The sequence below is a fragment of the Gavialis gangeticus genome, unplaced genomic scaffold, assembly GCF_001723915.1.
Source record: "Gavialis gangeticus isolate Ggan-Ray unplaced genomic scaffold, GavGan_comp1, whole genome shotgun sequence".
Lineage (NCBI taxonomy): Eukaryota > Metazoa > Chordata > Crocodylia > Gavialidae > Gavialis > Gavialis gangeticus.
In genome coordinates, this window is record NW_017729031.1 from 111,975,067 (window position 1) to 111,988,361 (window position 13,295).

General features: G+C 48.2%; 1 long non-coding RNA gene across 1 annotated transcript in view; it reads right to left on the reverse strand.

Moving 5' to 3' along the window:
* The window catches only part of LOC109301792, a 27,251-nt gene that overhangs the window by 451 nt on the left and 13,505 nt on the right, over positions 1 to 13,295 (reverse strand). The window contains exon 2 of the long non-coding RNA XR_002098629.1: positions 2,499 to 2,605. This is a non-coding gene — a long non-coding RNA (uncharacterized LOC109301792). The remainder of the gene's footprint in view (positions 1 to 2,498; positions 2,606 to 13,295) is intronic.

Genomic DNA, 13,295 nt, shown 5'->3' on the forward strand with positions numbered 1-13,295 from the left:
GGGAGAGAGAGAGAGAGAGAGAGCCCATCACAGAATCAAAGTGCACTGAAACCTGCATAGTCAGGTGCCCAATGGATTTTATGGAGTTTCTTACTCTTCTCCCCTCATTTTGATACAGAGGCTTCTCCTGGGGAGCAATGTTTTTGTTTGCTTGTTTTTTATTTACCACCCTGCTGGAAAATTGTGGAAGTGTTTTTTCTTCAAGTAGGTAGGTCTTGCAATGTGCCTGCAGAATAGTCAGACTGATTAATCTGATTCCACAGCCAAATCCTCTGAACCCAGAATGTTTTTGTCACTGCACTGATCTACCAGGATGGAATAGCCACAGCATCAAAGAAACCAGTTGCCTGAGGATTTCCTCAGATAAAAAGGAATCCCTAATAGCACAGGATTGGCACATTTGGGTTCTTACATGTACCACCCCCAACCTTTAGAACATGTGGCATGACTGGGATAAATAACCAGACCGCTTTTTAACTCTGCTGATCCCCAGCTGCCAGAATGACTTGTGGAATTGTGTGTCAGGACCTGGGGCTAGTGCCTGCCAGCCAAGGATTAGGGAACTGCAAGGTATCTTAAAAAGAAATATTGCTTTGGCTCTCCTAGCCTGCTTCAAGCACACATTGGCCATTCTAAACCATGCATTATTGGAAGTGTGGTACCTCACAAAGCCACAATGTGACAAGCAGTTTAACCATGAGTACACTGAGGATTGTTATAGTATCATATTTTATTTAAATCCAAAGCAAGGTATCTTTCTCCTTCATTCACCAGTACTGAGGAGGAGTGCAGGGTAGATCATGCAGTGCTGGGGGGGGAGCATGGAGGAGATTTCTCCAGTACTGTGTAAAACATGGGAGATTGTGCAGTGCTGGGGAGTGCATGGAAGAATTTGTGTGGTAAAGTGGGGAAGCCTGGGGGAATCGCAATGTAGGGTGAGGGAAGTACAGGGCAGATTGTGGAATGCTGGCAGAGTACACATGGGAGATCTTGCTGTGTGGAGTGGGTAGTGTGCAGAGGACACCGCATACTCCCCATCCTGCACCAGAGGTAATGCCACAGTAGGGGAGCTACTATGGCTCTGGCCCTGACCCAGGGCCAGAAAAGCAGCCAGGCCTGGAGCTGCCATTTCTACTGCTGCTGGCCTGGGCCAATGGCACTGTGCTTTGAGCCCCAGGCCTGAGCTAGAGCTGCCGCATCAGGTAAGTGGAAGAGGGAGCAGGCACAAGGGTGAAATCAAGTGGCTGTGGAGGACAGGCATTGGGTGGGAAGGTAAGTGGCAAGGAGGACATGTGCCAAAAGATGCAGTTTTCTGGGAGAAGCTAGTAGCACAGGAGTTGCTTTCCCAGCTTCTTACCTTCCTACTACTGCTTTCCCTGCCACAAATTTAAGACAATCCTGTAATAATTGGATTCTATACATGGAAAATGTTAACACATTTATAACTTTCCATATATAGATCTAATTATTAAGACTTCATCTTAATTTTGAAGTCATCTTGGATTCAGGTAAATATAGTATATGCCTATACATTTTATGTATTTTTGTAATTTTCAGCACTAATTTTGGTTAAGTTCTTGAGTACAAACATTCTAAGAGCTGCTTGGAAAGTGAGAAATGAGCTTGATTCTCATAAGGCTGTGAAGGGGCTAGAATATAAACTTCAAATTGCACACTTGGTGGGTCAAATGATTTAACCAAATGGCTAATGGGCGAAAGGTGGGTAGAACCATCATCAACTATTACAACCCCATTCTAGAGAGGATAAGAGGTGCTGTGCTTAATGCTGTTTTTAGGTAGATGTCGTGTTTCAGATATGTCCCACCCATTTAGATGCTCTGGTATTGAGTGACAGAGGTGCCTATTTCTGTACACCTGAGACAAGCAAACTCCACAGGGGAGCAGGACTTTAGATATACCTTGGGCCTAGCATTTCCCATTGGCTCACTGTGGGCACCTTTTTTGCACCTTTGGGAGGAGCCTAGATCTCCCCACTCACTTGTAGGGATCCTAGGTGCCTGATTCTGTTGTGCTGAAGGACCCTTCTGGGGCAAGCTGCCCATATTTTAGGTACTGTGATGCCTAAGGCAGGCACAAATTTTGATTTGGATCTCACTCTGAGTCCTTTGGCCCCATTTTGGCAAACAGCCTACCTAAAGCAAACAACTAAATTTTACATATGTGAGGTAGATGAAGAGTGCACAACATATAGTCCACTAGGGTAATCCCAGTGGTCCACTACAATTCTACTAAACTGCTTTCCTTTAAATGGAAAAGGACTTCAAAAGCAAATTGGGAAGTATTGTGTCCTCACTGGTCATTTATTAATTTCCACCTGCACTAGTGGAATAATGGACTATCATGTAACAAAATACAAATGTCCTATTAGAAATAAACAGCTTAGAACAACTGCACTCAGATGTTTAAGCATTTGCCAATGTTACATAAGACTGAACATAACTCAAGTAACTGACCAGTTTATTGCTTTCTGGGCATACCTGATACTCTGAATCCATCTTGTGCTGTATTTCCCTTGCATACTGAGCATCACTGATGAGCTTCTGTCTTTCTCTCTCTTTATACATTACAGTAAGTTAATCAGAACCTGCATAAAAAACATGTTTTTTTTCTTAAAGATAAAAATCATCTTATTTCTTCAGTTTTATTATGATCTGCCTGCCTCTTTCAACATATGTTAATTGCTAGCAGTTGGGGAGCAAAGATGGTCCTGCCTAAAAAGTCCTGCCTTAGTGCTGATACCTGTACAGCCTTCATTAACTAATTAAAAACCATGCAATTACAAAGTAACCAAATACTAAATGAATTTGCTATGGTCATTACCAAGAAATCGGAAGCAATGAGATCTAGTAGTTTAGAAGATGGAAACTAGGAATCTGATCAAAGTAAATTTTCATTAGTGTCGAGTACTGGATTAATCCAATATGTACTAAAGGCAGGAAACTTGTCTATTCTGAGCAACTGCTATTGACTGAGTATCTGTCAAATTTTTAATGACCTATATTAGAGCTTGTTCCTGCAATGCACTAGGTGCTTCCTGATGGCGCACACATCCTTGATTGTCAGTGAGCTCAGTATTATTCAAGAGGTTCTTGGCACCTTGTATAGTTGGGCCATAGTATCTTACTGTTGTTTGAAATATCTGATCTAAGATCAGATCTATCACTAAAGGCAACTACTTTCAGTGACTCCATTATCCTATCTGCCAGTGCAAGTCAGGATGACAGTCTCAGGAGCTAGTGGGTACAATTCTAAAACAAGTAAAAGCGGGGTGAAGTGGCTGCAGAAGCAAGGCCTGCCTGGCTCTGTCTAGCAGAGGGTTCTGGCTCAAGACTGGGGCTGTTCATGCCTCCCTGCACTGCGAGGAAATTCAGATAAAAGGTGGGGGGGAGGCAGGGGAGGACCATGGACAATTGTCCCAGTCCTCAGGGTAATGCTGAGCCAGCTGCTGCAGTCCCAGTGCTGCAGCCAGGAACCATGTGGTGCTGGAGTGGCCAACACGGGGTTAGAGAGGAGCTGCAGCAGCCACAGGCAGGGAAGGGGTGAAAGCAGTAGCAGGTGGATGGGAAGGGGCAGCAAGCAGGTGTACAGAGCACAGCAACAGCTGGGTGGCAACATGGGGTTCATGCTAGTGTGCCAGAGCTAGGGCCAGCACGGGCCTAGAGTGGGGCAGCTGGAGCATGGGGCCTGGGCTAGCAGGGGCTCTGAAGCTAGGCCAGCTCCCCCTCTCCCTGCTGGCGCAGCCTGGCATGGCTCCATAGAGCCCCTGCTGGCCCCATTCTGTGCTCCTGACACCCCACTCTGGGCCCTGCCAGCGCTGGCCCCAGTGCACCGACATGTTGCTGTGCTCTGTACACCTGTTCACCCCCACTTGCCCTAACCTGCTGTAACCATTTGCCCACTGCTGCCACCACTCCCCTCCAGCCCCACCTGCCACTCTGGCACCACATGCTTCCCAGCTACAGCACTGGGCCACAGAATGCAACAGGAGCTGCCCTGGCCTCTGTGATTCTTGGCTGGCTCCATGTGGTGCTAGCTGGCTGGTCTGGCTCCTGCTGCATCCTGCAGTCTTGGCCATGCTGCATCCTGCAGTCTTGGCCATGCAGCTGGGATGTGGTGCTGGAGCAGTGACTGGGGGGGATGGGGAAGCTGCAGAAGGGCAGTGGTGGCAGATGGAGGGGGAAATGGCTGCAAGTGGGAGCAAGGGACTGTACCGGTGCCCCAGGTCCAGGAGCGGCAGGAGCATAAGCCTGGGCTTGGAGAAGTGCTGGGGAGTGGGGATGGCTCTGCCTGCTGAAGGGAGGCTGTGAGCAAATCCTCCCCCTCCACACATTCACAGCCCCCCACAAGCCTCATACCCACCCACACCACATACCCTCACCCCCATACCTATCCACACACAACCCCCCCCCACACACACCTCTCTACAATATACAAGAATAAGACTTCATTTTAAGTTATTATGCAATCACCTCTGTACACCATACATGCATATAAATCAGGACAAAACATTTTTTTTAAATGAAATTAATGAATGTTGAAGTAGATTTTTTTATTTTTAGAATGAAACTTGGTATTTTCCTGGTTCCAAGATGGCAAACTCTTGTTGAAAGGAGTACCTGGGGGTGCAAGGGGAGGGAGTTCTGGTGGCAAAGGTCAGGGGTTAGGAGGTGGGACTTCCAGTCCCAAGATGGCAAACAGGGGGTGGGGCACCTGTCAAGGGGTGGGGCTACCCCTGTGGCCCTCAATGGCTTGCCAAAACTTGGTAAGCAGCCCTCCACCCAAGATAATTGCCTGCCCCTGACCTAGAGGGAACATCTGGTACTGGGTACAGCTCAACATGAAGAAGCTTTGATCCAGAGGATGGAAGCAAAGCAAGAAAGAAGAAAGCAGCATGCTGTAAACTGTGACTCCAACTCAGACTACATAGGGATCTGCAAAACTTGTAACAAGCTGTGATGCTCTCAAATTGGGCTTGTCAGGCACAAACGGATTCATTAGGCATCTAACTAGACCTCTTATATGTACATCATAATCCAGGTTGCTCACCATATATAGTGTGAGCAAGAAAAAGATATTTACCTTATTGTTAAAACTGTTTGGTTTTTTTTTTTTTTTTTTTTTTTAATGCCTCACTTGCAACCTTAGCATTTCATAAACATAGGAGGGGAAGAGATAAGGACAGGTCTTGGCCTTCCCTTCTCCTACTCAAGGCTAAGGAACAGCTAAGTGTACAGGGGAGAGCAGGCTGTGCCTTCTAACAGGCTGCTTGGAGAGAGTCTCCAAGATATAGTCATTTTGGATCTTCCCCTTTGGTAGGTTAGCTCTACCTCTAGAGGCCACGTTCCAGTTTTATTGGCACAATCCTGCTTTTTAATATGACTTATTTTAGGATCCCTAAATTTCCTGGTTTTCACTTGAAACCACTGGTTTTGTTTATAATTTTTTCATGCACAGAGGACTCTGCAATATTAAAAGGACTCTATCTGGACTGGAGTTTCCTGGAAGCTTACTGGTGTCACTGTCAAGATTGTCCTTCCTATAAATCCTACTTCAGACTGCAGGTTCCTTGAAGGTTGTTACAGTAAGCATAGAGACCCTTTATTAAAAAACTACTGCTATATGAATGAGAAATTATTTCTGTAGTTCTCTTTTACCTTAATTGGGTACTGAACATGCTTTATGCCGACCATTATTCAAGACCGAAGCCTATTATAACAGGTCAGATGACAACACTATAATACGAACACAAAGGTGACTCATCCTTATTAGAACAAAACCCCTGCTCTGGCCCTTCTAAGAAGGTTGGTTAGAAACAGATGGGTACCTTTGGTCCTTCAGTACCCTCATTTCTCTCTTCACCTGAAACAGAAATCCTCTGGCAACTCTGTATGGTTATAAAGCACAGTTTCAGATAGTCATATCATCTGTAAGCAACTGCAGCATTGCGTCTGCAGAAATTCCTGATTTCATATTAATTTGGAGATCCTAAAAATTGATGTTCCTATTTTAAAAATATAATAATCTTAGCTCTACTCTACCTCACTGCTACTTAGGCTACCTTAAAGACGTGCTAATCTCTTCCTAACCTGCTAGGGTCTAACAAGGTCTACTGGAGCTCTTCTCCCAGCTCTGCCTTTCACATTTCTGCTCATTCTTTTAAAAAATAAATTGGTCGGCCAGGAAGTATGAAAAACATAATCCAAAGGAAAACGTTTCTGAAAATATCACTGAAATAGGAGTCTACTGAATCTAAACTACAGCAGTTGTTGTCACTTCTGCTAAGGAAGTCTTAATGTCTATTTTATAATAATCATAGAGGAGAAAATAGGTTTAGTTTAGAATTAAAACAAGATAAAAAATCATGTCTGCTGGTTCTGGAAAAATCATTTTAAAGGGAAGAGAACAATCTTATTACAGTAGCACCTAAAGACCCAACCTGAAACTGGAACTTCATTGCACTAAATAGACAGGACAAACAGTAAGAGAGAAACAGATTCATGAAGTGGAAAAGTAATTTGCCCAAAGTCACGCACAGGAGATCAGTGGCAGAACCAGGGAAAGACCCTGGTCTCCTGCTTCCCACTCTAATGCAGAGCACCTTCATCTAATACCTCATTTGAGGAGGGTTATTTTTTTCATGTGATCTGCCACTTTAAAAGTGTTCTGCAGTTGTGCATGTGTCATGGCATGACTGTAGAGTGCTTTTAGGGGCCCAATCATGTGAAAAATGTAACTTGTGTAAGTGCCCTAAGAGTCAGGTGGCAACCTCCATTAACACCTGCCTTGCTGCCAAACCTATTTAGCATCTGTTACGAAAAGAGAAAATAACGTTTTTCTTAGCTAGGTTGAACTAAGGATATGGATAATAGTCAATAATTTGATATCTGAAAATGTCAGAGGCATGAAAAGGATAATAGACCTAGATTTAGTTAATGAAAACTAAAGCTACCTCTTTTCTGAAAAGAGGTGACAGATATCATCAGATTAAAAAGGGTGAACAATAAATGTTTAGTCTAGATAATAAATTACATACCTACAAATCTTGCTCTGTGAAGGGTATAATTTACTTTTGTCTACATTTTGGGTCATTGATCACATGCAATGAACACAGGGCACCTGTGAGAACATCTTAGTACAATCCATGCAAGCTTCACTCTCAAAATTCCTGTGATGTCATAATAACCTAATAATGTACACGTACATTTTATTTCACTCATTTGTCAATAAACTATAATATAGCCTATGCAAAATACAGGTGAATATATATTGGTTTAGGTACCAGAAGACAGGCAAAGAACACTATTGCAATGTATGGTACCCATGAGTGAATCTGGAATTTCGAAAAGGGGCTGCAGATGGTTTGATGTATCATCGTATGTAATGCACCACATTTTTTTCAGGTAAAAATAAACTAGAAGCATTAATAGTATGCTAAGGGCCTAGGGCTACATTATTCAGTTTAAGATTAAAGGAAAAATAAATGTAACTTTATTGGAATCTGTATTAATTTGATATATATATCTCTAGAAGTGATCAATCAGCTTGTTTCCATTATTTCTTGTCTTCCCCTGGGGGGCCTTGGTGAACAGATGCTCCCCCAGGCCCTGATGTATGCCCTTGGTATACTTATAGGCTGCCACCAAGTCCCTTCTGAGTCTTTTCTTCTCTGGGCTGAACAGTCCCAAGTCTTTCAGCCTCTCCTCATATGACCTGGTCTCTAGGCCTCTAACCATGTGCATGGCCCTCCTTTGAACTCCCTCAAGCTTCTCTACATCCTTCCTGAAGCGCGGCACCCAGAACTGGACGCAGAACTCCAGCTGCAGTCTCACCAAGGCTGAGTAGAGAGGGAGCATGACATCCTGAGCCTTGCTCAAGATGCGTCAGTATATGCATGCCAGTGTTTGATTAGCTCTGCCATCTATGACATTGCATTGGTGGCTCACAGTGGCAACATGTAGGGGCTGCAGGTGCACCCCTGAGAGCACTGGTGCATCCCCTAGCAGGCTGCACTCCCTGCTTAGGGTATGTGGGGGGAGCAGGTGGGAACACCGGTGCCCCCCCCATGAGTGCCAGCTGGGGAGTGGGAGTGCCGGGTGAAGCATCACAGCCACTCCTGGTTGGCGAGATCAGCTGTGGGGGGACTCCCCACCCAGTTGCTGACATGTCACCAGGGGGGGCATGTGCCCCCCCTGACTAAGGTGGCACCAGTCACCCATGGTGGCTCATGTTCATTTTGTTGTCGATCACCACATCCAGGTCTTGTTCAGATGTGGTGCTAGCAAGCATAGCACTGCTGAGCCTGTGTATTGTGGATTATTCCTCCTAAAGTGGAGCACTTTACATTTCTCCATATTAAACAACATCTGGTGGTGCTAGTCTGTCTGCCCACCTCATGAGCCTGTCTAGGTCGGCCTGTATTGCTAGCCTGTCTTTGAGCATGACCACACTCCCCCATAGTGTGGTGTCATCAGCGAACTTTGCTAGTTCACTTTTAATACCTGAATCCAAGTGGTTGATGAACATGTTGAATACCACTGGTCCAAGTACTGAGCCCTGAGGCATGCCACTGGTCACCCTCTGCCATCATGACTCAGTTCTGTCAATCAATACTCTCTGGGTCCTACCACAAAGCCAGTTACCTAGCCACCAGACCATAAAGTAGTTGAGGCCCCTTTTCCCCAATTTTTTCATGAGGACTTTGTGGGAGACCAGGTCAAAGGTTTTTTTGAAGTCCAGGAATATGACATCAACCTCATTTCCCCCATCCAGGTGGTGAATAACCTGATTGTAGAAGGAAATGAGGTTAGTTTGGCATGATGTGTCCATAACAAAGCCATGTTGGCTATTCTTCAGAATACTGCCTTCTGCTAGTCTGTCTGTAATGAATTATTTGATAATTTTCTCCAGGATTTTACCAGGGATTGAGGTCAAACTCATTGGCCTGTAATTTCCCAGGTCCTCCTTTCTCCCTTTCTTAAAAATAGGCACCATGCTGGCCTTCTTCCAATCTTCTGGGACCTCTCCTGAGTGCCACGAGTCTTCAAATAATTTTGCCATCAGTTGCGCAATGACATTTGCCAGTTCTTTTAGGACCCTTGGATGTAGTTCATCTGGTCCTGCTGACTTGTAGGTATTTAGCCTTTGTAGGTGCTCCCCCACAAGACTGCCCTCATGCAGGACCTGGCTGATGTAGTCAACAGTAGTATCCGGCTGGGTGGTCTTGACCTCTTGGAGTAGGAGGCAGGGCACATGCAGCATGGGCAGCTCCATGCACTGGGCTGGCACAGCAGGATCTGTCTACCCCTGCCTGGCATAGTCCAGAAGATCACTGATATCAATGATGTTGGCCAGGACCATCCTCCAGGCAGTGCATACAGGGCACCTCCATTGCTGGCACCACCAGCTGTGGGTTTTTCAGTAGGGGCTCAGTGAAGAGGTCAGTGCCCTGTGTGACCATGTCTGGGGACCTGGAGGTGGAGACCATGGCTCCATGGTGCATTGCTACCAACACTGTACAGGAGTCTCTGCAGGGACTGCAGGTTGAAGATGTGGACCTGGCTGTAGAGGCAGACCAGGCCCTGCTTGTCCTCCCACAAGAGGAGGCTTAGGACTCCTACATAGACCCAGTGTTGTCCAGGCCAGAAGACCCCTAGCACTCATCACTGGAGCTGGATAAGAGCTCCGGGGGTATGGGCAGCAGTGTCTGACAGAGCCAGTCTAGCAGCTAGCTTTTAGAGCACCAGTCCTGCCATTTGCCTGCACAGAAGGCACAGGAAAGGCTCAAGAGTGATGGCATAGAGCAGGCCTGACTGCGGGAAGCCTTGACACCCTCCCTGCCTGAATGTGATGGGCTCCATCAGCATCCAGTTGAGCTTGACCACACATACAACACCTGGAGAAACCGCACAAGACAGAGACTGAAGCCAAACACCTCAGCACACCTGTGAGGTACCCATAATACACCCTTTCAAATGCTGAGGAACAGGAGGGTGAATGACAAGCCCACCCAGCATGTGAAGTCAAGGAGGTCCCAGACCTGGTACAAATTATTGAAGATGGTCCTCCCAAGCACCATGTATATCTAGTTGGGGTGGATCATGTCTGCTAGCACAGACTTCAGGTGCCTGTGCTAGCCTTCACTATCACCTTATAGTCCATGCAAAGGAGGGAAGGACACCAGTTCCTCAAGTCATGGGGATCTCCCTGCTTGGGCAAGAGGGTCAGCACAGCCCTCCTGCTTGACAGGGGGAGCTCCCTATTCCCTTTGGACTCGGCCCAGACTACAGCAAGGTCTGGGCCAAGGACATCCCAAAAGGCATAGAAGAACTCTGAAGTCAGCCCATCGATGCCTGGCACTTTGTTGGTGGGCATCAGACAGAGGGTGCCTGACAGCTCAGCCAGGGTGAGAGGAGCCTCCAGCTGGTCCCAGTGACCCACACTGAACTGTGGCAGTCCCTCCTGCAGGACCTGGTGGGTACTGGTGTTGATTGGGTTCAGTGAGAAGAGCTCTGGATAGAAATCCTCACCCTTTCTTGCAGCTCACCAGGATCCATGAGGGGGATTTCATTATCCACCAAGATACAGGCAATGTACTTCTTGGCACCCTTCCTCTTCAGGATATAAAGCGGGGGCTGCAGTCCATCTCCTGGAGGAGCTGGATCTGTGAGCAGACAAATGCACCATGGGCATGGCAGTTATCCACAGCTTGGATCTTCTACTGCTTCTCCCGACATTTTCCACAGAGGGACGGGTTGCCTGGGTCAGTGGACAAGTACCGTTCCAATACGGGCACCTTCCTCTCGAACTGGTTTCTGGCTGCCTCCCTCTGCCAGCTGTGCCCCCAGGTGTATCTGTGGCAAAAGAAAGGGACATACACCTTCCTCACGTCCCACCATCTTCTAGCCAAGGGGAAAGCCAGCTACTGCTCATGCCAAACCAGCCAGAACTCCTGGAAGGCTGCCACAAAGTCCACAACCTCTAGCAGGCTATTGTTAAAGTGCAGTAAGCCAACCCCAAACACCTGGACTGCAGTGTGACCCAAGCATAGACAAGATGGTGGTTGCTGAAGAGGGCTGGCCTAATGCCAGAGGTATGGACTTGGGCGGTGTTCAGCACTGAGATGTAAATTTGGTCCAACCAGGAGTGACATGCCTGATCCTCCTTCACTCTCACAAAGGTGAAGGTCACAGTGTCATGAGGGTGGCAGGTGCACCAAACATCCACCAGGGCATGGCGGGAGAACCCCCCTGAGGATGTTGGAAGCAGCCTGGCTCTACTCCTTGCTTTTGCAGTCCTGCACCTTGAGGGTGACATTAAACACCCCATCAAGAACCAAGCACTTGTGAAGGTTGAGGGTACCAAGGCAGGCAGCCACCTGCTGGTAGAACCAGGCCATCTCCAAGTTGTGCACAAGGCATAGATGTTCAGCAGGTTTAGAACAAGTCTCTGAGATGAAGCAGATAGCCCGGCACCACCTCAGTGTCCCAGAGAATTTCTGGCTGCAGGCTTGGGGAGGACAGGATAGCCACCCCACATAATGTCTCTGTCAGGTGGCTGAAATACACCCTGTCTCCCCACTCCAGTTGCCAGCTGATTTCAGTGGCTGGAATCATGTGGATCTCCTGCAGGAAAAGCACAGAGGACCCCCGCTCCCAAAGGAAAGAGAGTGCCTGGCACCTGTGGAGACCCATCCTGGAGCCACAGACATTGAGGGTCATGATGCTGAGTGACCTCATTGCTGGGGGGCATCAGCAGACTCAGCAGAGGCCTCATAAGCAGCAATGCCAGGCCCAGAGCCTAGTAGCAGTCCTGACACTCTCCCATAGACAGGCTATCTTGGAAGGTATGGGCCCACGTGTTCCCAGCATTGCACTGTTTCAGCCCCTTGTCTTCCCCCACCAGCACCCTCGTGATGTTAAGGATGCGGTGGAAGTCCCCTCATTGGTCCCAAGTGAGCTGCACCCTGTCTTAGGGAAGGGGATCTTCTCCATCAGGGTTCACCAGGGTGAGCCCCAGAGCTCCCACCTTCCCCAGAGGTTCAGAGGGGGAAGGGGCCTACTGCCAGACCCAACCCAGGGGTGGCCAAAGCCACTGTCCTGGTGCTTACAGTGTTGGGAGGCAAGTCATGGTGGCAGAGTAGGGGGTCTCCTCCAAGGGTTCCTCTCCAAGATGGCATGGCTGTCCCACATCCTCCTCCATGGAGTCAGCTCTTAATTTTCTGTGGGGGTGGGGTGTCTGGTGCAGCTCAGGGGGTGATAGGGATTTTTTTCAGTTCTGCCCTCCTCTTGGTGGGCTGGAGGGGGACTTCTTCCATATTGGAGTGTCTGAGCTGCACCTGGGCCTTCTGCTTTGCTTTGGCAATGGAGCGCTGCCCAAAGGGGACCAGCACCCATTCAGCCATGGGGTCATCCTTGGGTGGATCAGCTTTAGGGCAATGGGGAGGCATGGGATTGGGGGGAGGAGGAAAGGGGGGTGAGGTGGGATGGTTGCAGTGGGGATGGGGTCAGGGGTAGGAGCATCCCGCTCCCTCCCCTCCCCTCTTCTGTCTGTTCCCCACTATCACCCTGGAATCCCACTGGTGGCTGAGGCGCAGGGTCTCCTGAGCTTGTGAGGGGAATGGGTGCTGCAGCTAGGGTGCCAGAGGTGCCAGTGGTGAGGGCACCCCCCTCTCCAGTGGGGACCTGTGATGCTCCCTGTTGGCCTCGGGGGCACTCCTGGTGCAGGTGCCTCTGTGCACCACTGAAAGTAGACTCAGTTGAGAGCCCCTTGAAAGTGGACCCAAGGGCTGGAGCCAGGAGAGGGGAGACACATACACAAAGGGTTGGGGGAGGCTGGTTTGGTTAGCTGAAAAACAAACAGGAGGGCAGGGGGAGTGGGACACAGGACTCACCATAGAAGGGATCTAGAGAAGAGGACTGAGAGGGGCTTTAATAGTAGCCTTCAGCTACCTGAAGAGGGGTTCAAAAGAGGATAGAATTCGACTGTTCTCAATGGTGGCAGATGACAAAACAAAGAGCAATGATCTCAAGTTGCAGCAAGGGAAGTTTAGGTTAGATCAGTAGTTGTCAACCAGGGGGATTGCATACCCCTAGGGGTACTTAAAAGGGTTGTAGGGGGTACACAGAACTCTGCGTGTGTGTGGGCAGTCAGAAGTGCAGCCTGGCCATGTGGAGAGCAGCAGGGTCTGACTGGTAAGTAAGTTGTAGGGCTGGGGCACGTGCCTCCAGATCTGCATGCGGGGCAGGGTGGGCTGAGGCTGGGGCCATACTGGGCTC